Source organism: Notamacropus eugenii, chromosome 2, assembly GCF_028372415.1.
Source record: "Notamacropus eugenii isolate mMacEug1 chromosome 2, mMacEug1.pri_v2, whole genome shotgun sequence".
In the NCBI taxonomy this organism is placed as follows: domain Eukaryota; kingdom Metazoa; phylum Chordata; class Mammalia; order Diprotodontia; family Macropodidae; genus Notamacropus; species Notamacropus eugenii.
Window position 1 is genome coordinate 362,141,013 of NC_092873.1, and position 27,361 is coordinate 362,168,373.

At 36.9% G+C, this 27,361-nt stretch overlaps 1 protein-coding gene and 1 long non-coding RNA gene across 2 annotated transcripts in view; one reads left to right on the forward strand and one right to left on the reverse strand.

Moving 5' to 3' along the window:
- CA10 (carbonic anhydrase 10) overlaps positions 1-27,361 on the reverse strand; it is a 718,916-nt gene that overhangs the window by 265,498 nt on the left and 426,057 nt on the right. The gene's annotated exons all lie outside the window — the stretch shown is intronic.
- LOC140528672 (uncharacterized) overlaps positions 1-27,361 on the forward strand; it is a 47,804-nt gene that overhangs the window by 757 nt on the left and 19,686 nt on the right. The window contains exon 2 of the long non-coding RNA XR_011975257.1: positions 20,248-20,373. This is a non-coding gene — a long non-coding RNA (uncharacterized lncRNA). The remainder of the gene's footprint in view (positions 1-20,247; positions 20,374-27,361) is intronic.

Consider the following 27,361-nt stretch of genomic DNA (forward strand, 5'->3'; position numbering starts at 1 on the left):
CTTGAATAGAGAAGAGATTTGGAATAGTGATTATGGGGAACAAGATAAGAGAATCAGCTATGGATGAATAAAAAAACACTGCTTTGCTGTAGTGAAAGCCTGGTTGAGATTGGATAACATCAATTTGTAGTGGACGTGAATTTGTAGTGGGCACAGCATCAAACTTCTTCTAGTTCTCTTCCTCAATATATGAGTAGCAGTGGAGAGGTAGATTGTTGGAGTAATTCTGGGTTGACAGGGCAGTGATGATAGGACAAGGAAGTAATAACTTTCTAGAGGAGAGGATAGTGTGTATTGAACTGGTTAGCTGAAGGGGCAGGCTTGAGAAAGGAAGAAACAAGAATGGGGAATATGGCTTGGAATATTAATAGGTAGAGGAAATTTGAGGCCACAATGAGAATGAAGGGTGTGTTTAGTAGTGAAACATAGAAAGAGTTGGAAGGGTAGGAGGCTATGATCAGACAAAGAACATCCTTTTTTAGAAAGTCACTGGGGTATAGCAGATTGACTGATAGATTTGTAGTGAGAAAGCCCTGAGTTTGAATCTCGCTTTAAGAAATTAGTTGGCCTATTATGGACAAGTCATTTAAATTCTTTGAGCCTCAGTTTCATCATCTGTAAAATGAGGGGTTGGAACATAAAGCCACTTACAATTCTAAATCTATGTTTCTATGATCTAAGTTTATGATCATGGAAATGGAACATGTGGCAAGATCAAGAAAGGTGAGGTGACTGCTGAGGTCATTGCATAAAAATAGGATGATCAAATGCTTGGAAAATGATGAATGGGACTTCAATTTAGGTTTCTTGATTTCAAGTGTAACGTTCTTCCTACCACATCATGTTGCCTCAACTGTAAGATACTAGATATGATCTCATTTTGCAGCCTTCATAAAATAAATTTAATAATAGAAGATTAATATTTATTTAATTTTTCTTTTAGTATGGAAGGATCTATAATAGATTTTTAGTTCAGTGTTCTTCCTTTAACTAGGATCACATCTAACCCAACCCAGAAAAAATGCTTTGCTTATTTTTAAAGTACCTTAGGGATGAAGAATTCATAAAATCCTTGGATAGCCCATTGACTCATATTTTTCCTTCTTTCAGAAGCCCTCCATATTCCCTTTGCTTATGAAAATGTCAGTGTGGAAAGAATGTTAGATTTGTAGCCAGAGGGATCTGGGTCCAAATCTCAGCTCTGCTACTTAGGTCCTATGTGACCTGAACAAATCCCTTAAAATTTTCAGGCTCTAGATTACTCCTCTTTAAAATGAAAGTGTTGTTTAAACCATATAACTACGGTTCTTTCCAGCTTTAAATCTATGTATTATCCTATTCCTTCTTTATTGCCCAGTAAGTTCTCTCCTCTCTCCAAAATTATCCCTGATTTTTCCAACTCACAGTGGCCTCCCTCTCCTTTGACCTACCAGAGCATTTAAAAAGCCATTTCATATAATTTAACACTTTATTATGAACTGTCTTGTATTGTTCTCTATTTTGTATGTATTTATTTTGTTTTCTCATCTAATTGTAAGGAGCTTGAGGACACATAGCACAGCTGTTTACTTACAAACTCAATCAACAAGCACCTACTAAAGGTTAGTGATTGTGATAGCCCAAAGTGAATGTCTTCTACCTCAATGAAATTACATTCAGTTGAAGAAAGCAACACACCTATGTCCCACTGTGCTGTATCCCACAATGACAAGCACATTATTTGCTTTCTGCCAATACTTGTTGACTGATCCTCACACAGATTTGGGAGAAATTTTTCCTTCTGGCTAACTTCAACTTCTTTTATAACAACTAATCAACCCATCAATTGAATTTGATAATATCTGCAATATTTCCATCTCTCCAATTAAAGCATGGTAGTACACTTTAAGAAAAGTTAACCTTCTTTTATTCTATGCAGTTGCTTTTCATGAAATAAGACACCATGAAATGAGCTTATTTGAAAACAGCCTTGGTTATTATAATTAAATAATGTTTAGTATTTTTTTGTTTATTTTTTCCATTAATATTGTCATAGTCATTGGGCATCCTGCTTTCCTGGTTCTACTTACTTTGTTTTGCATCAGTTTATAAGTATCTTTCAACGTCTTTCTGTAATCTTTGTATTCATAATTTCTTATAGGTTGATCAGAGGACCCCTCCTCTCCAAATAAAAGATAATGAGGTACTTAGGTCTTATCCTTTCCAAACTTTGAGTGCTTTAATTTCCAGCTAGTATAGAACATGAAGCCTTGAGTAGCTCACTCCTTGAACAGCTAATTTTTAGATTAGAAAGGATATAAAAATGGAAATGAATGATGTATCTGCAGCTTGTAAAGAAAATACTTAAACAAAAAATGTACTTAAATTTCTTTGCTCCTTAGGATGTATTCCTACATTCATCAATTAACTGTGAAGGAATTATAAGTTAGCTAGCCATGGATTAGATGAAAGATAGGCCAAATGCTTGGTGGCCTTTAAAAATTAAAAAGTGAGTTAACCAATTTCGCAGTCAGGTGAGAAGAGTCATTCTTGACAATGAGGTCAGCAGTCATTCCTGATAGTAGAGAAGAGGGTCCTCTAAGAGATAACCCATTTCTTGAAAAGCAATCTCTCTGTCTTTTCTCTTAGACCATTTCCAAGGTGTTTTCGGGGGGATAGGAGATTTCTTTCTCCTTCCCCCTCCATTCCTTAGCTGTGGTGTCACAGTGGGGTAGCTTACCCAATAGTGAACACAACCCTTCAGAGAACAGGACCAGAGAGTCTAGCTCTGGAGTTGGGTCAAGATATGGAGAGGAATAAGACAAGGAAGACCAGTCTACCAACATCCCCAGCAGAGCCCAGTGGGAGCAGGGTGTGGATCTCATGAGAAGACAAAGGACACTGGAGTTCTGCAGTGCCAGGGGTGTGAATAGAGTTGGAGATACACACATACACACATATACACCCATACCTACACATGTATGTATGTGTAAATATGTATATGTATGTATGCACACACACAGACACATACACATACACACACACACATATATATATATATATATATATATGCCTCTTTAGTAGTGTACTCATGTATATGTCTACTCTTCCTATTTAGGCTATGCGCATTTTAAGGAAATGGGTCTCAATGGGGGGGGGGGGAAATTGCAGCTCTCACTATGTAATTTCATTATGTGACTTTGCTTAATTTCTTCTGAATGACTAATGATAGGGATTGTAATCTATAGTTTGAGTTGCACGTTAAGCCAGAAGTAGTTTCCCTGGGGGACCAAACCTGCAAGTGTGAATTTAATAGAAAAGCACAGACAGATTGCTATATTGCACTACTATTTTGGTACACATGTACCAAAGTTTATTTAGCTATTTCCCCATCGATGAGCATCCACTTTATTTCCAATTTGTTGCTACTATAAATATTTTGGTGTATGTGGAGATAACATCTATATTTGACCTCTGTGGCCTATATTCCTAGAAGTAGGATCTCATCAAAGTTTATTTTCCTACCATAATTCCCAATTGCTTTTCAAAAGAGTTGAGCAAATTCTCAGATTCCCCAATACTTGTCCACCTACAACTCCTCCAGTGTTGACTTCCCATATTTTGTAATCTTTGCCAATTTGCCTGATTTGAGGTGAAAACACACTTCTTATGCCATTTACATGGTGATGAAATCAGCAGAATCTTGAAGGATTCACATCTCAGATCACACTGACTTGTCAATAGAGAATGTTTAATCCATTCCATCCTGAGTTAGGCAGAAAACTAATTATTCTGTTATAGCTCTGGGAAATAGTCACAACCTGTTACTTCAGAGTAAACTTTGAAGTATTTTTTTATCCTTTTCTCAGACTCAGCTGTTTCTAACTTTTGTTTATTTTGTATTATTTTCCTTTCTTTCTCTTCATGAACAGAAAGGTCTACAAAGAGCAGAATTCCTCAGGCTTTTACTTCTTTTGCTCCATGCAGCTGCTTTGCAGGAAACAAAACAGCATGAAATGAGCTGGGGAAATGCCAGTGCATTAACTTCCCACTTGTAAAGGGCTACCCCCAACAGAAGGTTTACTGTAGTTCCTAAACCACAACATCTGAGTAACAGAAGATGACAGGATATCACATGTAGTCCAGTGCAGCCCCCAAAACAGAAACAGCTCAACTTGTCATCTTGTCAAAAGGGCAATGGATTTCACTGATGCTTCCCAACTGGAATGAATGCTAACTTTTCTGTAGAACTGACTCTAATTCACAATCATAACTGATTTGTTATTTTGATTTTCCTCTCACTCTTCCTAATTTTATGAAAAGCATTTTAAAGCTAACATTCTTAACCTTTCCTATGGTATGGACCCCTTATTCAGTCTGGGGAAACCTATGGAGAGATCCTTCTCAGAGTTACGTTTTTAAAAGTATCAAACAAAATACACAAAATTACAAAGGAAACCAATTATACTGAATTGCTGTTACTAAAAACTAAGATTCACATACCTCAGGTTAAGAAACTTTGCATAAAGCATCTCCACTGAAAGTTCAGTTATTTTTTCTGGCTTGGGTGATTTCTGGTAAATGATACGATTATTTCCATTCCAGACTTGGAAGCATTTAGGAACAAAGTAGTCTATTGCATAAGTAGAGAATTCATGATATAGTACAGGGAACAATGGTTTTGGGGTCAAGGAACTGGGATCTCTCATTTTGGGATAGAGTCCTTTTTTGTGGGAGACCTGGCTCTCACACAATAGCTTTGATTGATTTGAGATGTACAGATCCTGTTCAGGCTCAGTTCTGAATGTCTGATTTAATCAAAAACCCTCTGTACCAGCAAAAGCACAGTGCTAAATCGGGTGATTTTGACTTACCCTCATATATATAAAAGGTAGGCAAGATGGTTTTGGAAGGAAGAGTATTAACAATCATACAGATCAAGAAGCTAAGTATTGAAAGAAACAAGTGATTTCCAAGATAAGGAAAGAGCTTATTCCAGGTGTGGAAGACAGCTTGTATGAAGATAGTAAGACAGAAAACAGTGCTGTACCTGTGAGGAATAGAAAATGAGTCAGTATGAATAGACCATAGAGTTAGTGGAGGTGAGGAATGTATAAAGATACTGTAAAGGAGGTCATGGCCATTGTGTAAAGAATGTCAGACCTGAAGGCAGGAAGATTCATCTTCCTGAGTTCAGATCTGATCTCAGACACTTACTAGCTGTATGATCCTGGGCAAGTCACTTAACCCTGTTTTGCTTCAGTTTCCTCATCTGCAAGATGAACTAGAGAAGGAAACAGTAAACCACTCTGGCATCTTTGCTAAGGAAATCCTAAATGGAGTCATGAAGATGTGGACATGACTGAACAACAGAAGTATGAAGTCACTTGAGTTCATTGAGTATGGGAGTGGCATGGGCAGACCTGAGCTTAAAGAAAACTACTTTTGCTGTATGGATGATAATTGCAATGATGTGAGGAGGAATAGAGAACCAATTAGAAAGCGAATTCAATAGTTTAGGTGAGAGGTAAAGTAGGACAGAGACTGTGAATGGAGAGAAAGGGATTTATGCAAGGCTGTGAAAGTAGAGATGATGGGTTTGACAGCTGCCTGGATATATGACTTAAAGGAGAGTAATTCCACTACACCATCTAGCTACCTCTATAGCTCTACGTGATTTATAAAAGCACCTTCACAACAAGGTTGGCACTACAGCATTTGAATTAAAATCCAGCCTCAAATATTTCCTAGATGTGTGACCTTGACAAAGTCACTTATCCTTGGCCTAGTTATGGTATCCTCATCTGTAAACTGAGGATAGCTCCTACCTCCCAAGTTTGCTGTGAGGATCAAATACTTGCAAAGTGCTTTAGAAATCTTGAAGTATTACATAAATGTTAGCTACTATTATAGAAATTTTCCATTAATTTATTTTATTATAAAAATAGCATTACTAATTCAAAATGAGTTCTGAAGTAGCTTCTTGAGTCACAAAGATGTATTACTGATCCATATAGTCTAGATAATTTTCTTTCCTGATTTCAACTCCTACACAATCCTTCAAATTTTTGCTTATCTACTAGATGCCTATCCAGACTGTCTTAGATTCACTCATTTAGCTCTCATGTGAACTCATCCAGTTAATCTCTGAGTTGAACTCCAAGATACTTTTAAACTCTAAGATCTCTTGATTCCATGAAGTCTTATCTGCACACCCATTTCCCCAACCCCAACCCCAATTTGGTAATTAATCACATACCTCTTTCTAGTCAGTTGCCATCTAGTGGTAGTGTATGGTTGTGAACTGAAGGTGAGACTCACCTTCTTCTGTGAGACTCACAGAAAGGGCAATGGAGGGACATAGCTATAACACATTACAAATGAAACTATGCAGAGGCAATGCAAAGTATGTCATGAAAGAAGTGTAAGACAAGAAAGGAATTATCAGCCAGTCATGTAGTTAAGGAGAACTAATACTAGTCTACATTCTCCTTTGGTGTTTCTTCAAAGTCAAGAGATCTAACAGACAGCCCTAGTATATTGGAAGGACCTCTTTGAGGGAAGATGCAGATCAGAGGTGCACATGATGTGCAGGTTTCGATCTATATTGTTGAAGCATCTTGAAAGTGGGGGTTGTGTCTAATTAGACTATGTACTTCTTCTATTGCCCAGCACAACATCTGGTTGACTGATTTAATACAACCCAACCCAACAAGCATTTATGAAGCACCTACCTTGTACGAAGCTAGAAAATGAGAATATAAAGACAAAAATTTAAAAAAGAATAATTCTTGTCCTTATGGGGCTTATATTTATAAACATAATATGCTTTCAAAAAAGATTTCACTGACCAACCAATCTTCCATGACATGTTTGCAAACTTGGCTATCTGGGGCTCTAGGCTACACTGGAAAAGAACAGAATTGATTGTAGCAGGTTCACTTAACGTCATGACCTTGGACTTGTGACCTTCTACTGTTCTGCCTTCCCTGAATTAATCACCCAAAGAACTAACAATTAACCGTTATTTGTTTTTCTTTTTTTAGATAAATAGGAAGATAAAGCACTTATAGTATGGACTATGTGCCAGGAACTAGGCTGAGTCCTGGAGACACAAATATAAACAAGATAGTCCCCGTGCTCCAGGAGTTTACATTTTAGTGGGAGGAGACAACGTTTAAGGGAGTTGGAAAATGAAGGATGTAGTGCAGTATTCATTACAGTATGGTTTGGATTTGATAGCTTGGAAGTGAGATAAAGGTCTTATGTATTGTAAAATAACATCTATTGATTTTTGCCATCACCTTTAAAAAAATAAAACCAATTAAAGATAGATTTTTTTTAAAAGTCCCTTTTATAAAACTCTGTAGTTTCCTGGATGGAGCCCAGGCCTAGTCAGGAAGACCTGAGTTCAAATGTAACCTCAGGAACTGTTTGCCTCAGTTTCCTCATCTGTAAATTAGGAATAATAATAGCACTCACTTCTCAAGATTGTTGTGAGAATCAAAGAAGATAATAATTGCAAAGCACCTAGCGCAGTGTTCAGTACATAGTAAACTCTATAGAAATGATAGCTATTATCAATTATTATACTTTAATTATTTCATCTGTGTCCCTTTTCATAGACTTGGCACCCAGCAGACTTAGTGCTATAATAATAACAAAATCTAGCATTTTCACAGAACTTGAAGGATTACAAAATATTTTACACATGTAGACAACAGGGCTTGATGGGTAGATGACTGGTCTTAGAGTTAGAAGGGCCACAGTTCGAGTTGGACACATGCTGAGTAAATAATTTCTTAGTGTACCAAGTAACTCTTTGATATGTTACAGAACAACTATGCATCTACATTGAAAGAAGGTATTCCCTTGTTTCAGAAAGAGATGAAAACTTCTCCAGACAAACATCAGAGCCCAAAACAACCCTATAATGGTATTTCAGGTATTACTATGAACATTTTACATATGAAGACATAGAGGCTTAAAGAATTTAAATTACACAGTCACATGACCAGTAAATGTCAGTGCTGGAAAATGAGCCCAAGATTGTTCTGGCTCCAAGTATAGCACTCTTTTTACTATAGCACACCCCCTTTATTAGGAAGACATCAATTATATAGTTCAATTTTTGTTTTATTTTTAAAATTGTTTTATTTATTTATTTTTAGATTCGACATTCATTTCCACAAAATTTTGAGTTCCAATTTTTCTCCCCATCTCTCCCCTCTCCCCACCCCATAACACCTTGCATTCTGATTACCCCTTCCCTCAATGTGCCCTCCCTTCTATCACACCCCACTCTTCCTTTATCCCCATCTTCTCCCTTTTCTTGTAGGGCACGAGAGATTTCTATACTCCATTACCTATATTTCTTATTTCCCAGTTATATGCAATAACAATTCTCAACATTCGTTTCTAATACTTTGAATTCCAACTTCTCTCCCTCCCTCCCTCCCCACCCATCCCCACTGAGAAAGCAGGCAATTCAATACAGGCTTTACATGTGTAGTTTTGCAAAAGACTTCCATATTAATCATGCTGTGTAAGACTAACTATATTGCCTTCCATCCTACCCTATCTTTCCTTTCTTCTATTCTCTTATTTGATGTTTCTTCCCAAATATGTTTACTTCTAGTTACTCCCTTCTCCCATTTGCCCTCCCTTCTATCATCCCCCTCCCCCCACTTGTCCCCTTTTCCCCTACTTTGCTGTAGTGTAAGATAGATTTTCATACCAAATTTAGTGCGCATGTTATTTCCTCCTTAAGCCATATGTGAAGAGAGTAAGCTTCACTTTTCCCCTCTCACCTCCTCCTTTTTCTCCTCCGTTGAAGAAGATTTTTCTTGTCTCTTTTGTGAGTGATAGTCTGCCCCATTCAATTTCTCCCTTTCTCCTCCCAATATTTTCCTCTCTCCCTCCTTAATTTTATTTTATTTTTTATGGATATCATCTCTTCTGATTCAACTCAAGCTGTACTCTCTGTCTATATATATATGTCTGTGTGTGTGTGTGTGTGTGTGTGTGTGTATAATCCCTCCACCTACCCAAATACTGAGAAAAGTCTCAAGAGTTACAAATATTATCTTTCCATGTAGAAATGTAAATAGTTCAGCTTTAGAAAGTCCTTTATGATTTTTCTTTCCTGTTTACCTTTTCATGCTTCTCTTGATTCTTGTGTTTGAAAGTCAAATTTTCTATTCAGTTCTGGGCTTTTTATCATGAATGCTTGAAAGTCCTCTATATCACTGAATGACCATTTTTTCCCTTGAAGTATTATACTCAGTTTTGCTGGGTAGGTAATTCTTCATTTTAATCCCAGTTCCTTTGACTTCTGGAACATCCTATTCTAAGCCCTTCAATACCTTAATGTAGAAGCTGCCAGATCCTATGTTATCCTGGTTATATTTTCACAATACTGGAATTGTTTCTTTCTAGCTGCTTGCAATACTTTCCCCTTGACTTGGGAACTCTGAAATTAGGCCACAATATTCCTAGGAGTTTCTCTTTTTGGGTCTCTTTCAGGAGGTGATCAGCGGATTCTTTCAATATTTATTTTGCCCTCTGGTTCTAGAATATCAGGGCAGTTTTCCTTGATAATTTCATGAAGGATAATGTCTAGGCTCTTTTTTTGATCGTGACTTTCAGGTAGTCCCATAATTTTTAAATTATCTCTCCTGCATCTATTTTCCAGGTCAGTCATTTTTCCAATGATATGTTTCACATTATCTCCTATTTTTTAAATCTTTTGGTTTTGTTTTGTAACTTCTTGGTTTATCATATTGTCATTAGCTTCCCTGAACTCCACTCTCATTTTTAAAGAACTATTTTGTTCAGAGAGCTTTTGAACCTCCTTTTCCATTTGGCTATTTCTGCTTTTTAAAACCTTCTTCTCCTGATTGGCTTTTTGGACCTCTTTTTCCAATTGATTTAGCCTTTTTTTTCAAGGTGTTATTTTCCTCAGCATTTTTTTTGGTTCTCCTTTAGTAAGCTGGTGACTTGCTTTTCAAGCTCTTCTATGGCTTGAGCTCATTTCATATTCATTTTGAAGGTACTGGAGGCAGAAGCCTTGACTTCCTGTGATAGCATGCATTGTTCTTCCTCATCCAAAAGGATGGAAGGAGATACCTGTTCATCAAGAAAGTAATCTTTTATGGTCTTATTTTTTTCCCTTTTTTGGGCATTTTCCCAGTCAGTTGCTTGACTTCTGAATCCTTTGTCAAGAGAAGTGTCCTAGTGCCCCTCCTCCCCCCAGGACCTTGCTCAGGGCTAAGGTTCAGATCAGCTGCTCAATTCCTCCAGAGGCTTTAAGCTGAGCTACCTGGACAATAGATTCAGGCTGCTTCTCTGGCCAATGTAGCCACATGCTGCCTGCTGCTGCTTCTGGTGCCACCACTTCTGCTGCCACTGGGGCCAGTGCTGGGAGGACCCTGATCCCCTCTTGCCCAGCTAGGAATGCCCTCCCACACTGACCTTTGAAGCTTTCTTTGTTGCTTGTGGGTTGAAGTATCTGGGACTGTCTCTGCTGGGAATTCTTCCCTAGAGGCCTGTTCTGGTTTTGTTCCTCCCCATGCCACATGGCCAGGTCTGTGCTCTGCTCTGCTCAGCATCCCATGGAATAGACCTTTCCTGTTAGCCTGCCATGTTACCTTTGGCTGGAGATTTCTTTCACTCTGTTGTTGGGTGGCTTCTGCTGCTCTAGAATTTGTTGCGAGTCATTTTTTGCATGTATTTTATGGGCCGTGAGGGAAGTGCTAGAGTGTATGTCTTTCTACTCTGTCATCTTGGCTCCACCCTGAGCTTTTCTTTCTAGAAATTAATTGAATTCATAATATGTGGAAGGCACTAGAGAGTAGACAAGTGTCCATAATACACAAGTCTCTCAAGAAGGGCTGCTCTAAGGAAAGTGAACTGCAGACTTTGACGCATCATATAAACATGAGTTATACTTACTAGTTATGACTATACTATGATTTGGAAAACTATATAGTTCCTTTGGGGAGGGTGGTAAGACTCTGGAGGATGAAGGATAATTTCTCTGTCTGATTGAATGTCTTTTCTTTATAGAGAGTCTCAATCTTTTCTTAGAGACTTATACAGCCTTCCATTATATCTACATTTCTGTCTATCTATCTAACTATACATGTGTACATATATATATGTGTGTATGTATACATACATGTGCATAATAGGGAGAGAGATGAATATACCATATATTACGCATCTATACATGTGCATCTCTCATAGGTATGTGTACACACAAATATACATACATTTTTATAAACACACATATATATCTGTATATATACATGTCACAATAGAATCCTTGATAATTAAATACTATATATATATATATATATATATATACACACACACACACACACACACACACACATATATATATATATATATATATATATATATATATATATATATATATATATATATATATATATATCTTTGCTGTTATGAACCTATTTAGGGTTTTTTGACTGAGATACTGGAATAGCTCATTTTAGAGATGAGGAAGCTGAAGCAAATGATGACTGGAATCATACAGCTCATAAGTGTGTGAGGTCACATTTGAACTCAGGAAGATGAGTCTTCCTGACTCCAGTCCTGGTGCTCTTTGCACTATGGTACCACCTAGCTGTCCTATATGTGTATATTATATGTGTGTATATATATATGCATACGTATATTATACACATATGTATCAATAGACATTGGTGTGTTTACAACAGATATGTATATGTATGGACATATATACACATACACATACACATGCATGTAGATGTGTCTCTCTGTGTACATATATATATGCACACACATGTATCTGTCTCTGTTGTAGGAGGTATTACAACATAGTACTGAGCTTGGAGCCAGTAGGACCAATGTTTAGGTTTTACCTCTGACCCATATAATCTCTACGAGCCCCGGGGAAGATTAAACAGCTGTAATGTACCTCGGGCCATTCTCTAGGACTTGTCTCCTAAACCACAGATGGATAATGATATACAGCATTGGTGGGAGTTCCCTATCCTGCCAAGACTGTAGATGTACTATATAAATCATTATACATAAAAATATGAGGTTCTGGAAGACAGAGATTTTTCATTGGTACGACATTGGTTCTCCCACAATAACTCATACAAGACGTTCTATTTTTCATCTCTGTGTCTTTGTGCTGGTTATATATTTCCCATTGCAGGAAAATTCTAACTCCTGACTTCTCCCTCTCAGCTCTAGTTTCACTCAGGACTTAGCTCCTCTTTCTACCAGAAGCTTTTCCTGACCCCCACAACTGCTTGTGGCCCCTTCCATCACTTTATGTACATGTGTCTCCTGATAGAAGACAAACTCCTTGAAGGCAGTACTGGTATAATTTTTGTCTTTATATTATCAGCATATAGCACACATGTAGTAGGTGCTTAATAAATGCTTGTTGATTTGATTTGTGTCTCTAGTGCCTTCAACACAGAAGGCAATTGATAAAGACTTGTTGAATTGCCCTGAATGATAATTGTTAATAGTGCTAAAATCTTTATTTTAAAGAATCAGTAAATTCTGAAATAATATTTGAAGCAAAAAAATACATTCCACCCATAAACTTTTGAAAACAGACATTTTAGATTCAATTATCTGCTCATAAAAGAAGCCTATGTGTAATATACTCGGAAACCCTAAAAAAAACCCCACAACAACCCTTTCAGATGAGCAGTTCTCTTTAATGTAAGTTTTATAGCTAATCACCCATAAAGAGAACAGACTTATCTCTTCAAGCTCATAGTATTTTGGTGACTGGGGAAAACCACTCTCTTTAACACAGAGGCAAACAACTCTTCTAATCACTAAGGCTATGGTTTCAGGGCTTTCAACAAGACTTGCATCAGTATCAGCCACCTGCTGCTTCCAGAATTCCCTCTGAAGAAACAGCAGGAAAGTTTAAAGGGCTACAACTAGATGTGAACAAAGGCACTGGAAACCTAATCACACCTCTGCCAAGAACTGGCTGTCAGGCTTTCCAAAATCTCCTCCCAGCCACATTGAAAGCTGTGCTTATTAGTCTAAGCTATTTTTCAGTAATGAAGTGTGTGTCCTGGAGATATTGATATTACTCAAAAGTTGCCACCCGTTGATGCATTCTGTATCCTCTGAGCCCCATACTACAGCCCCCCACATTTTCCCCTTTAATTTTTAAAGATTTTGAATTATTTTTTACCAAGTTTATAGTCCTTAGGGACTGTAAACAACCATTATACATAAATGTAGACAACACGAGCTTTCCTGTCTGCCATCAAATAGCCTTGGACAGCTCCTGGGCAATGCTAGAAATGGAATGAGTGGAGCACAGCTCCGCAAACAGGGGAGGTTACATGGAGAATGGAGCTTTGGAAATATGGTCTTCTGAACCTGGCAATGAAAGCAAATTCAAGACCATAGCTCATGTAAAAATAAAGTGGAGGGTAACAATTCAGAGTCACTCATGCTCAGGGAAAAAAAAATCATTTATTTTTTAAGTGAGTTTAGGTTGAAGACTTTTGAAATGAGTCATTGGTGGGATATGAAAGAGCTTTAAACACTGCCTTCTGAAAATGAGAAATGCAGAAGGACTAAATATTTGTCAGGTCAAGCTTTTTAAAAAAAGTATTTATTGAATGTATCAGGCCCTTGGGAGCATATACTAAGAAGTAATGTAGTCGCTGTCCTCAAGAGCATTACTACCTAATAGAGGGAGAAAAAATTAATTCATACACAGATAAGTAGGGGTAAGTACAGTAGTATCCTCCAGGAATACAAATCTAGCACTTTGCATAATTCTCTTTTCCTTTTAACTGGCTTCTATGTGGCTGCTTATGAGAGGCATGGACAGGTTACAGTGTGGAGGCTCTATTTCCTTCCTTTGGATTATGAGTTTGACATCAGCAATATGAAAATTTCCATATGTAAATGACAGAAAGAAGATAACTTTGAAATTGTGATTTTTCATAGTATATAGATTATTGTTTAAAGTATATATTAAGATAACATAATACCCACACCTCTTTATGTCTTAATCCCATCATATTCTTCCTTCTTCATTTTTAGATTAAAAATATTTCATTGATGCTGTTTTCTTTTCCTCCTCTCTTTCTTCCTTCTTTCCTTCCTTCCTTCCTTCCTTCCTTCCTTCCTTCCTTCCTTCCTTCCTTCCTTCCTTCCTTCCTTCCTTCCTTCCTTCCTTCTTTCCTTCCTTTCCTTTCCTTTCCTTTCCTTCCTTTCCTTTCCTTTCCTTTCCTTCTTTCTTTCTTCCTCATTTTACTTTGTAAAAAAATATTTTATTGTCTCAAGGAATAATTATTCCATTTGCCCATTTTTTTTCCTTTTCCTTTTTTTTTTTGTTAGGGATTCTTCTTTTTGAATAAGACTTTCTACCTTCTGCTCCAAGCTATTTATTCTCCTTCAAATTTTTCCAGAAGACCCCATATTTTACTTATAATTTCCCTTTTTAATCTCTTTCCTTATTTTTTCCAGTCACTTAAGTCCTCACAGCCAAGACATCACCCCCATCCCCAAGTCTCTCATTATACTTCTGGCAGTTACTTTCTTCTCCTGGATTTGCCTTTTAGGCTTCTCTAAACCTATAGAATTTCTTCATTCTGTTAGTGCCTTTCTATTTTTACTAATATAGGTACCTTCCATTATTGCATTTAGACTTTACAGATGTGAATTGGGCTCTTCCTCCTTTCCTGTTTTTGGAAGAGAGAGACAGATTGTATTTGGCCCTGATTCTTTTGTTGTCGTAGTTCTGAATAGGGAAGCACAGGCTTTTCTTTTGTGGTTGTTCAGTCATACCTGACTCTTTGTGACTCCATTTGGGTTTTCTTTGTAAAGATACTGGAGTAGTTTGCATTTCCTTCTCCAGATCATTTTACAGATAAGGAAACTGAGGTAAACAGGGTTAAGTGATATGCCCAGAGTCATACAGCTGGTAAGTGACTGAAGCTACATTTGAACTCAGGAAGTCTATTTACTGAATGGGTGTTACCTCACTCAAGGTGAGAACCTGACAAGACCTTAGCCTAAAAGGGCCAGGGTCTCCCATTGCATCCTGGGCTATCTCAGGGGTGATTTCTGTGCATTCATCCTGATAAGTATCTGGCCACTGGACCCAGATGATTCTGAAGGACAAAGTGAGGCTGGTGACCTTGCCCAGCCCTGCCTCACTCAAATCAAAGTCAGCCTCAAGTCAAGTCATCATCTCCCTGATATCATGGTCCTCTTCGAGAAAGAAGGACAAATAAAACCTATGAACTCAGGAAGATGAGTCTTCTTGACTCCAGGCCTGTTGCTTTATCCACTGTGTCACCTAACTTTCTGTCTCAATCTCTAGCTTATCTCAGTCTCTTAGTAGCCCAGTGTGAAGTAGGACTTGATCCTTCTCTGTTTCCTCCTTATAACATGTGGAGAGTAGGTTTGATCCCTTGCTATGGCCCTGACAAGCCTTAGGTGTGTTGGATACCTACTGGTCTCAGGACACCAGTAAGGCCCCCCCAGTGCCACCTGCTTTATCCCCTCCTGTGGTTTTCTTCAATCCTTGGGCATGTACAGTTCAGTCCTATCTTTCTGTGCAGTGACCTATGGGGGCTGACTCTGTTCCTCACTTCTTTTGTGGGAGGTCAGAAGCAGATCTCAATGACTGCAGGCCTGATTATTAGAGGTACCGCTTATGTTCCCACTGGCTTCCAATTCCCCTGGCCTGCTTCGGCTGAGAACCATGGTGAGCTTTTGACCCCTTATTAAATCTGTACTCATAATACCAGCAGGCTTATGGCTCCCCTGGAACATCCATACTCAGATTGTTACAAGGTTTGTACTGACTTCTTCCTCCTCTGGTAATATCCCACATCTCAGAGGCACCCAAAGGACTTTAGGGTGTCTTGTTCAGTCTTGGTCTGGGTAGAGGGGCTTACTTCTATTTTTTCTTGACCTTAATCATACTTGAGTTGGTGCACATTTTTTATCTTTTCTGAGCTTCTTTAAATTCTTGAAACATTTACTTTTCAATTGAGTTTAACACAGCGCCCTAATGATTAGCACAGTACCTAAAACATGGTATACATTTAATAAAAGTTTAATGATGATTAGTTTAAGTTGAAAATGTGCATATTCATGTTTAGGATATCAAATCTTAAATGGTATGTTTCTAAAGCAAAATCTGACTTACTGATGCTGAAGGAGGTAGTTGGTAGTGCCAACTCTTACTATAGAATCCATCTCTACCTTGATGAAAACAGGGTGAAGGAATAGGGGAATATTATGATTCTGGAGAGTTAGAATGGGGCTAAATACTGCAAATGATTCTCAGGGACTGTGGGCAAATCAGTTCAACCTTTCCAGGCTTCAGTTTCCTTCTCTGTAAAATGAGGAATATGGATTATATGATCTCTAAATTTTATAGTGTGTCCCACTCCAAAATTACCTTTTTTATCCTGTATATATTTTTATCTTTGTAAATATATACTCTGTAAATATGTAAAGATATTGGCTTCCCCATTAAAAGGCAAACATCTTGAGTGTAGGGATTATTTCAAGGGTGCTTCATAAACATTTATGTGATATAGTTTAGTAAAAAGGGCCCTGATCTCATCACTGGACTTATGCTTGAATTCCAGTTCTGCCTTTTACTACTTATATGACTTTGGATAACCTACTGCATTTCTCTGGTGTTGTTTCCTTATATGTAAAATGAGGGAATTCTCCTAGATGGTCTTTAAGGTCCCATCCATATCTCGTAAGAATATGGATTGACTAGAAAAGAAAAGGACCATAGTAAGAATGACTTCCTCATTCTTGAGTGACGTAGCCAGAGAAAATATAATCTACCATATTTTGGTACAGCTGAAGAGCATCTGAAAGAAATTCAGCAGTTAGAGTACCTGCAAAGCCAATTGGAACCACTCCCCCACTCCCCTCAGTCTTTTCTCTTGGGAGTTAGTTGATTGACATATGGGTCCTGAAAGGAGAGTCAGCTGTATGTTATCACTGGCAGACCACAATAATACTACTCCATTGAGTCTGGAAAAAATCAATGCACTCCTGTCTTCCTCTTGTCAGCTCTCTTTCCCTCTAAAATGACACAGATTAAGAGTTCCCTTAAGCATCCTTTGATGTGTTTTTAAGTTTTACCCTCAGGATCACTTCCCTGTTCACTTTCTAGCTCTCTTTTGTTCTCCAAATTTCTATCCAACTGATTAAAAATTCCAGTTAGAATGAGATAGGTTTTCCAAATGGGATGCTCAAAACTAAGCAAAGAAAAGCAATGAACTTGCTTGAGTTTAGCACCTTTGATTAATCTTTAATTAACATTTCATTTTAATTTCCAATTCTGCCTTTAAGATACATACTTGTGTTTGAGTCATGAACTCATTATCTTATCATTTTGAAAGGCAACTGTCTCCCAAAGAATAAAAAAGATGCCTGACTAGTACCAGCATCCAAGAAGAAATCTTGGCGAATCTTATGCTCTTTTTTTTGTCACTGTTTTGTTTTGTTTTAAAGGATCACTGTCTACTGGGCCATCTTAGCCAGAATCAGTGGCACAAATATTATTTTAGCACAGGGTAAAATAATATTCTATGACACTGGCATTAATTTATCTTTGTTATTTATCCTAATGATTTTATGTTTTTTATTGGTGTGCTCCATTCTCTCCAAATGTGGTTTATAATTTAATTTTCACCGTCATACTCAGAGAAATCACTAGAGGCATGGTAATGATGAAGGAACAGCTATACTAATACTGCCAAAAGGATGCAAAGATGATTTATGTGACTTTCTTCTTGTATTTGCAGTTCATTAAGTCACTGTCTTCTTGTAATGACCAAGTGAAAATTAAAGTACTTTAGAGAGGAACTTTAGGTTCAGCATCATTAGAGGAAGAGAAATGGGTTCTTTGATGAACTTGACTGCAGAAATCTATAGAGCACAACTTAATCAGACTCCACATTGATCCCTGATGCTAGGAGGCAGGTTTAAGATTGAGCAAATCATTTTAATGCATATTTTCCCTTAAAAAGGAGCATATGATCCATGAGAATGATTTATATGTAATTCGAGGCTTTAACTTCATAAAGTAAAATTGTATGGAAACCTTTTTGGAGTCTTATCATCAAGACAGAGACAACAGATATTCTTTATTAGACTTGTCTTTTTTATCCTTAAGTCATTTAACCTCTTTTTGCCTCAGTTTCCTCAACTGTAAATTGGGAATAATAATAGCACCTACCTCAGAGGGTTGTGGTGAGGATTAAATGAGATAACATTTGTAAAAAAAAAAAAGCTCTTAGCATGTAGTAGGTGTTACATAAATGTTTATTCTCTTCCCTTTTTCCTGCACTGCTTCCCATTTACCTGAAAGGATCATCTCTCTGTCAGGGTTGAGAGGGCAGGAAAATACCCCACGGGCACCATTTCAGATTATATATGAGCTCTACTTATAGAAAGTAGCAGTATCCATATCCATACCCTGATGCTCAGGGGATTGTTAATGGGAGGAAACAGGAGAAATACTTCATGTGGTTGTTTTGAGGATCAGATGAGATATTTATAAAATGCTTAGCACAGCTTCCAGTAAAAGTGGGTGTCTGATAAATGCTTTCCCCCTCCATTCTACCTCTTCTCTCTTCTACAGGATATACAGAAGTTGAGTAGCATTGCCAGTTGTCTTGACTTGTGTCTTGCCTCTGAACTCTGATGGCTCTGGAGGTGAGATTTAGGCTGCACATCTTTACCTCACTTAAATCCAATTCATGTGCAAGTCATCAGTGAATGAAGGACGAACTCCAAGACTCAATCTGTCAGTTCAAGTTGGCCAATACTGCTATTTCTCCTCCTCTTTCTTCTCCTCTTCCCCCTCTTCCTTCTCCCTCTCCTCCTCCTTTCTATTTTTCCATCAACACATGTGGTCCCTCTCTCCACATGGGGAATCATACCTTCATATGTGGGTGCTCCGTTCAAAGGCGTATAATTTTTGGTCACTTATATTTTATATCTTGGGGTTTGGGAGCTATATTTCTTTTTCAATTTCTATTTATTTATTTTATCATTTTTTCATCAAAAATCTGGAAAGTTTTCATTTATGATTTCTGAACTATAGCTCTGAACAAGCAGGCTTTGTAAAAGCTTATTGTGATTCAAACAGAACTACTTGACTATGCTTTTAAACCCAAATCACTCTGGTTTTCATTGAAAGACCAGTATAGGTCCCAGCACAAGCCTCTCTTGCTCATTGTTTAGTTTTTGATGGCTCAGAGTGAGTGTAAATAGCAACTGTCTTTTATTCTGGCCAGAAACTCTGAGGGTCTTCCTCTCCCAGACTGATAGTTTTGTGATGGCAAACTAGCCCATTTTTTTGTCTCTATTTTTACTTAGACCTTAATCACTTAAATGGCCTCAGACAAACTGAGGCTTGGGAAAGACTTTAGTTTAAAAAGATGAAGAACACCCATTGCATCCTAGGCCATCATCAGTTGTGTTGACTTTTGTCTTACCACTGGACTCTGATGACTCTGGAGGAGAGAGTGAGGCTGAAGACTGCTCAGTCCTGCCTCACTTAAATGCAAATCACAGCAAGTCAAGACATCACCTCGTGATGTCATTGGTGCCCTTTGAAAACGAAGGACAAACAATATTATTAATAGTATTGTAGTCAGAATCAACTATCCTGGGTTCAAAACTTTCCTCTTCTACTTACAACTCATGAGACTTTGGAGGAGTCTCTTCTTGTCTTTTGGGTCTTGTTTTTCATTGGCACTGATATAAAATATTATTTTTAGTTACTAGCAGAAGGATTTAATATGTGCTCTATTACCTTATGTATCATCATTGCCTAAGGCTATGTTTTATTTAGGAAAAAATTTACCACGGTAAATGTAATTTTATGATCCTATGACCACTCCATTAGCTAATATCTCCACTTACTATGCATGAAGATGGAACCCATCTTAGTTATGAAAGGATTAATTTTCTCAAAATGAGATAATGTATATAAAGCACTTTGGAAATTTTAAAGTCACACGTGTGTATGTGTGTATATATGTTTGTATATGTATTCATAAACTATTATTATCATTGTTATCCCAGTTTTATACTTAGGCTCTATCTCTTCTGGCCCATATTCACTCCTAAAATACACATACTTCTGACATTCTTGTCATGTAATCCTTTTATATCCATTCATAACTTGGTTTAATGTTTTTATTTTATTTCTTTTTATTTTGGGGACAGACTTGTGATCTCATGTATGCCATAACTTATAGCCTTAGAAAATCTCCTAATGAATTAAGAAATGAAGTGATTTATGCTGGGCCATACATGAAGCATGAAGCAGATTCTCCTAGCACCTTCTCAAAGGTAAGACTTGAATATAGATCTTTCCTCTTGGATAGCTAGTTCTCTATTCACTATGCCACACTGCTTCTCAAAGTTAGAATAAATATAATATGATACATTTAATATAGTATTGTATTAATATAATGATATATTCTGTCAATATTACATGTATTCAATAATGACCAAACTTCATGAATACTTCTTCTGAAATGCTGGTATCTGGATCATCTCCAGTCATCATGATGAATATCTGGTCACTGGACTCAGAAGACTCTGGAGGAGAAGTGAGGCTAGTGATCTGCACAGCCCTCCCTCACTCAAAACAAAGTCAAGTGCAAGTCACGTCATTTCTCTGATGGCATGGTCTTCTTCAGCAATGAAGGACGAATACAACAACCTAGGACTTCATTTTACTTAGGAAAAATTACACTCATATTAATTTTATTCTCTTCTTTCCTCCTCATTTTAAGTTTTTCTATCTGTTTTATTCCTACTTTGCCACTCTCTTAAAATAATTGCTTATATAAAGTCACTTATTTCTGGAGGTGTTTAGCCTGAACAATAGAAAACATGGAGGTCGGTATAATGGTTCCTATTTCTATGTATTATATGATACTTTTGTTATGCTGTCTATATTATTTTGTAAGCAATACTTTAGCAGGATTAATGTGTCTGTCTTAGATTATTTATTCTCAGAGGTGCAGGATATTATGTTCTTTTTGTTCTATTTGTTCTTACTATTCTATCCTCACTATGAGGAGGTCAATTTTTCTATCAAGACAAAGCACTTAAATTTGTGAGGCCTCAGTATACTCATCTGTTAAATGTTGAGTTATTTCAGTCATTTCTGACTCTTCATGATCCTATTTGGGGTTTTCTTGGCAAAGATACTAGGGCGGCTTGCCACTTCCTTCTCCAACTCACTTTACAAATGAGGAATCTGAGGCAAACAGAGTTAAATGACTTGCTAAGGGTCACATAGCTAGTTAAGTGTCAGATTTGAATTCAGGTCTTCCTAACTCCAGAGTTGGCATGTTTATCATTTGTTAAACAGAGGACTGGAATAGATGATCTGTAATGTGCTTTCCATATCTACACCAATCTCATGTATCTTTGTTTCCAATTAGGTATGTAGCCAGAGGAGGGATAAAACTTCATGAGACTTTGCTCCTGAATGATAATAATAGACAGTATCTTTTAGGTTATTTCTATAAGCCATTCCAGAGGGAAAAAGCAAAACAAAACTATTACGGCTTCATAGAGACTTACTATCTGACAAATACTCATCCTCTAAGATTCCGGTCACATAGAAGGGATCCACAGAGATAGAACTACACAATTTATGCAAAAGTATTAAGTGTGTAGAGTTCAACATCATGCACCATGAGAGAAAACTTAAGCCCTTGACCAGGTCATGGAATTCTAGAATTCGAAGCAATGTCAGGAGATCTTAGAAGTAGAGGTAAGAGGATATTGGGGGTAACCTAGTCCAACTTTGTCATTTTACAGAGGATAAAAAACACAAGACCCACAGTGAATAAGTGAGATGTTCCTCTTCAGGCCTGCTTTGGCCTAGAGAACTTTGACTTAAACTAGGTAACCCATCCAACTCTGAGATTTGGTATCTGGGTTATTTTGCATGTTATTTCCACTCCTTCTCTGTTGGTCAGACATGGGGATAGCATCCTAATGAATAATGTCATTATTAATCCCATAAATATTTCTCCCAAGAGCTAACACCCCTTTGTAAATTGAATGAGATGATGTAAGTGACAATTCTTTGAAAAAAACTTAAAAGCATCCTATAAGTGCAAAGAATTATGATTATCATAAAGAAACCAGCATTGTTATTTTCAGAGACGCAGATGGCCAGATTGAGATAACTCAGGATGATAAAAACCCTGCCAATGTCAGCAGAAAAACAAAGAAATCTGGTCTTCTGGTTGCCAGATCTGTGCAATAATAAAGTTGCATCCTCTTTAGCTATATTTTTATGATATGTACACAAGAAAACACCATGTACTTGAGCAAGGAAGAAAAAAGTCTACCCTTTTTTATTAGTTATCAATATATAGTAAATCTACTCAACTTATTTTCACACTCTCCTCCACATGAATAGCAAGTGGAAAAGGGATGAAGTAGGGGAGAGAAGGAGAGAGAACATTGAGAAGAGTATAGTATAAATTTCCCTTAGCTCCATTCAAATCCACAAGAACTGTGTTGACCCTGGGGATATAAGGACAAAATTGAAGCAATACAACTTATCAAGGAATTTATATTGGGAGAAAGACTATTTACATAGAGAAGTAAATATGCTAGTATATGAGTATTATGTACTTATATATTAACTATTTATAAACATAAATAATGTCACATAAAAATAGATATGCACCAGTTGGTAGGCACCTAGGGGGGAAAGTGTCCCTAGTAAAAGAGTGTGGTTTTAGAAAACAGTGCTGTGTAGTGGAAAAAACAATTAACTTAAAGAATGTGGGTTCAATTCCTAGCTCCATCAACTACTAGCTGCATGACCATGGACAGCTCCCTGATTCTCTGTTTCTTCACCTGTAAAATGGGAATAACAATAACTGTAGCACCTAATATAGGAAGCTATTATAAAATTTTAATAAGGTAATATATTTAATGTAGTTTGCATATTTTAAATTATGACATAAATCCTAATTACCATAATTACTAGTGTGGCCTTGGGAACTTCACTTAAAGTGGATGAACTTTAGTTTCCTTGACTATAGAATTATGGTGTTGGACTAGATAACCTCTAATGTCCTCTCCAGTTCTAAATCTATAACCCTATGAATCAAGGAAACTGTGTAACATTTCTGTTATCTTTTAATTTTCAATGTCATTGTTCTAGTATAAATCCTCATTTTGACTTTCTAGATCAAAAGTGTCAAATAAGGACTACTACACTATATATAAGTGTCCCCATGGGATCCATATTGACTTAGTTTTAAAATGTAATATTGTCTATCTTTTATTGTATTTTTACTTACTTTGTTAAATATTTCTCACTTAGATTTTAACCTGGTTTCGGCTAAACTCAGGAGTGTTGTGATTCACTCTGATCTAGATTATAGTAGTAACTTATAAATAGTTCTCCTAGCATCTACTTAATCCCCCACCGTCCATACCTCCAATATATTCTTCTTATTACAACTAGAAGAATCTTTCTTATGTAAAAATTAGTGATGTCAATCTTTTGTCTCAGAGTTTTCAGTGACTTTCAGTTGCTTCTCTAGTAAGATTCAATCTGCTTAGGCCAAGTTTGTTTCCTATGTCTGGTATGCATCTTGAATATCCCTCTTCATCTGGTGAATTTCTAGCAGTCCTTTCAAGTACAATCCAAATAAGATCACTCCTATGAAATCTTCCCTGACCTTCTCTGATCAATAATGATGTTCACCCTCACACCCACTATAGCGTTTTATTTTGCAAATCTCTAATGCATGTACCGTGTAATATTGTATATTATAGTTATTTGTGTTTATTTCTTATTGGTACCAGAATGGAAACTTCAAGAAGGAAAAGATAATATCTTCTATAAATTTTGTACCTTCTCGGTCACCTAGCACAGTGTTCTTCATAGGGTGGGCTCTTGACAAATGTCTTTTTAAGACAAGAATAAATTCAAGAGTGGAACAATATCTCTCAACTAGACAAATATCAACAATAATCTAAATCATAGCTGTACAATGCTGTGAAGTTTATAAGTACTATGCTCACAACAAGGCAGATTAATCAATAACCATTATTTCCATTTTATAGATAAAAATAAACAGAGCCTTGGAGAGGTTAAATGACCTGCCCACGATCACACACCTAGAAAGTGTTAGAGGTGAAATTCAAACTTTATTCCCCCATCTCTAAGTCTTCTAGACCACCACCCCTGCTTCTTCTTAGCCATTCTACCCGAACTCTTTTCTAATCTCATTTCTTTCTGTGGCCCATTTCTAGGATCCATGATGACATGGATGTTTTCTTTCAATACCAGCAAGCTCATGATGGAGGTACACTTTCAAAATGGGTCCTGTATTTGCATTCAAGCTGTGGTGGGAATTTGGCTATTTGTATTACAGTCTCAGAAATCCTGAGAAATGTATGAGGAGGAGGCTGGTGTGCTAACTCAATTATAGGGGATGACACTGTTTAATTGCTTTGAGGAGCCAAATTACATCCTTTGGATTGCTCAAAAAGCAGTTATTAGTCAAAGTGAAAGAAACTTGTTTCTTATTTTCTATGAGGACTGATGATTATTTTCGTAATGTATTACTAAAATATTCACAGAAATTCAATGAGACACTCAGAAATAAAGTGTTGATTTAAAAAAATTTAAACAGGAAGACTTTCCATATATACTCATTGTAGTTGTCAGTAGATAAAAATAAGAATTATTCCCCCTTCCCCCAAATGTAGCACATAGTTCTAACCAAGACAACTACCCTGACCTGGAAGTCAGGAGACATGGATTTCAATTCTCATTCTGCTCTTTAGCTTGTAATCTTGGGGCTTCATTACCTCCCTTGTCAATCTGTAAATTGGGTGTTACATCTGTACTATTTTCACATAAAGATGGCTAATAGATTATCTTATCATATAAAATCTCAGAATCAGAAAGTTATACAATCTGAAAGTTGGAAGGTATCTCAGCAGCAAACCTAGTCCAACCTATCCATGAGAAGAATTCCCAAAAAGTAATATTGGATCTCTCAAGTCAGTGGGATGTGAATGACAAATGGCTAGAAAACAAAAGGAGACTCACCGGCCTAGTTAGGGACTGAAATTGATGATGTTGGTCTCATTTACAACATCACCTCAGATTGGAAGTATAAAGAACAATTTGTTTGCAATGCTCAAGTTAAACGTGTTGGATTTGGATTCAGGAAGACCTGGATTGGTTCAAATATCACCTCATTTTACTTAAGGCACCTAGGTAGCACAATAAATGTGCTAGTGGAAAAAACAATAAACTTAAAGAACTCGGGTTCAATTCCTAGTCCTGCATTCAGGAAGACCTGAGTTCAAAACTAGAGACGGATACTTACTTGGTGAGTCATTTAACCTCTGCCTCCATTTTCTTATCTGCACAATGGGGATAATCATAGCATTTATCTCCCAGAGTTACTGTAAGGAGTTCAGTACAGTGTCTGATATAAGCAGATGTTTACTAAATGTGTATTCTCTTAATTTTCTTATGAGGTGTGTATTCCTAGGCATGTCAATTAACCCATGTGAGCCTCAATTTCATCTTTTTAAAATGGAGATATTAGTAATACCTAACTCTAACAAGGTTTTTGTGAGAATCAAATGAGATTGCATCTAAAACTCTTTGCAAAAATTAAGCTCTACATAGGCAGCCCTTATTATTTCTGTCTCTATCTGCTTTAGCAGTGGGTAAGGACTGTGTTTTATTAATCCTATTCTCCCCATAGTATCTAACAGAGTTCCCTGACCTTAGAAAGGAGTCAATAAATAATTGCTGAATATATAAATAAATGTAGTAATTAGTATCAAAATTATCATGATAATTAATGAACCCTCTTAGAAGAAACTTTCTCCATCATGATATTATATACACGTACATGTACACACATATACATATATAGTATACATACATACATGCACATGTACAACATACATATGTATATATATATATATGTATATGCATATATATAAGAATCTCCCTCATAAAATATGACAAGATATTTTGAAATGTGCTATATACTTCAGAAGCAAGGTTTCAGCCAAGCCAAACTAAGCATGTGTTTACCATAGCATTGGCTGTGGCTGTTAACTTGAAGTCAGGAAGCCATGGTTCAAATACTACCCAAGTTACTTAATATCTCTTGGCCTCAAGTTTTTCATCTGTGAGATGAACAGATTAGACACAATGACCTCTAAACCTCTGATCTTATTATTCTATGATCTGCAAGAATGCTAAGTTCTCTCCATGAAGAGTTGAAAGTCAAACCACAGCAAATTGCATGGTTGGAAAAGTCGTTCTTTGGTATTGAGTCTTCTCATTCTTTTTCCTTTCTCCCAGCATGATGCAGTGGAAAGTACATTGAATTTCAAGTAGAAAGACCCATGTGTGTGACATACCTTCTGTGTGACCCTAGGAAAGTAACTTGACCTCTATGGGTCTCAGTTTATTCATAAATAAAATGAGAAAGAAGATTATATATGCATTAAGGCCCTTTCTAATTATAAATTTATGATCCAATGATCCCTCTCTGTGGTGAACTTCTGCTCCCTAGCCCCCTTCCCCTAATTAACTTTTGAGTTATTTTTTCTTCAATGAGCTTTGTCCCTCTTTCTCTATTTGGTCAAGTCTGCTTTTAAGAGTTCTTTTCGGGGAGGAGGGAGCAATTTGAGGTCGACACTCATGGGGAGGGACAGGATCAAAAGAGAGAATAGAAGTAATGGGGGACAGGATAGGATGGAGGGAAACATAGTTAGTCTTATACAACACGACTATTATGGAAGTGATTTGCAAAACTACACAGATTTGGCCTATATTGAATTGCTTGCCTTCCAAAGGGAAGGGGTGGGGAGGGAGGGAGGAAGAGATGTTGGAACTCAAAGTTTTAGGAACAACTGTTGAGTACTGTTCTTGCCACTAAGAAATAAGAAATACAAGTAAAGGGGTATAGAAAGTTATTTGGCCCTACAGGACAAAAGAGAAGATGGAGACAAGGGCAGAGAGGGATGATAGAAGAGAGAGCAGATTGGTGATAGGGGCAATTAGAATGCTCGGTGTTTTGGGGTGGGGGAGGGGACAAAAGGGGAGAAAATTTGGAACCCAAAATTTTGTGAAAATGAATGTTAAAAGTTAAATAAATAAATAAATAAATAAATTTATGTGAGTGGAAAAAAAAATAAAAATGAAGCTAGAAAAACAAACAAACAAAAAAAAAAAGAGTTCTTTTTTTCAGTGAATTTTTGTGCTCTTTAAATCATTGGGCTATTTCTGTTTTTTGAAGTGTTATTT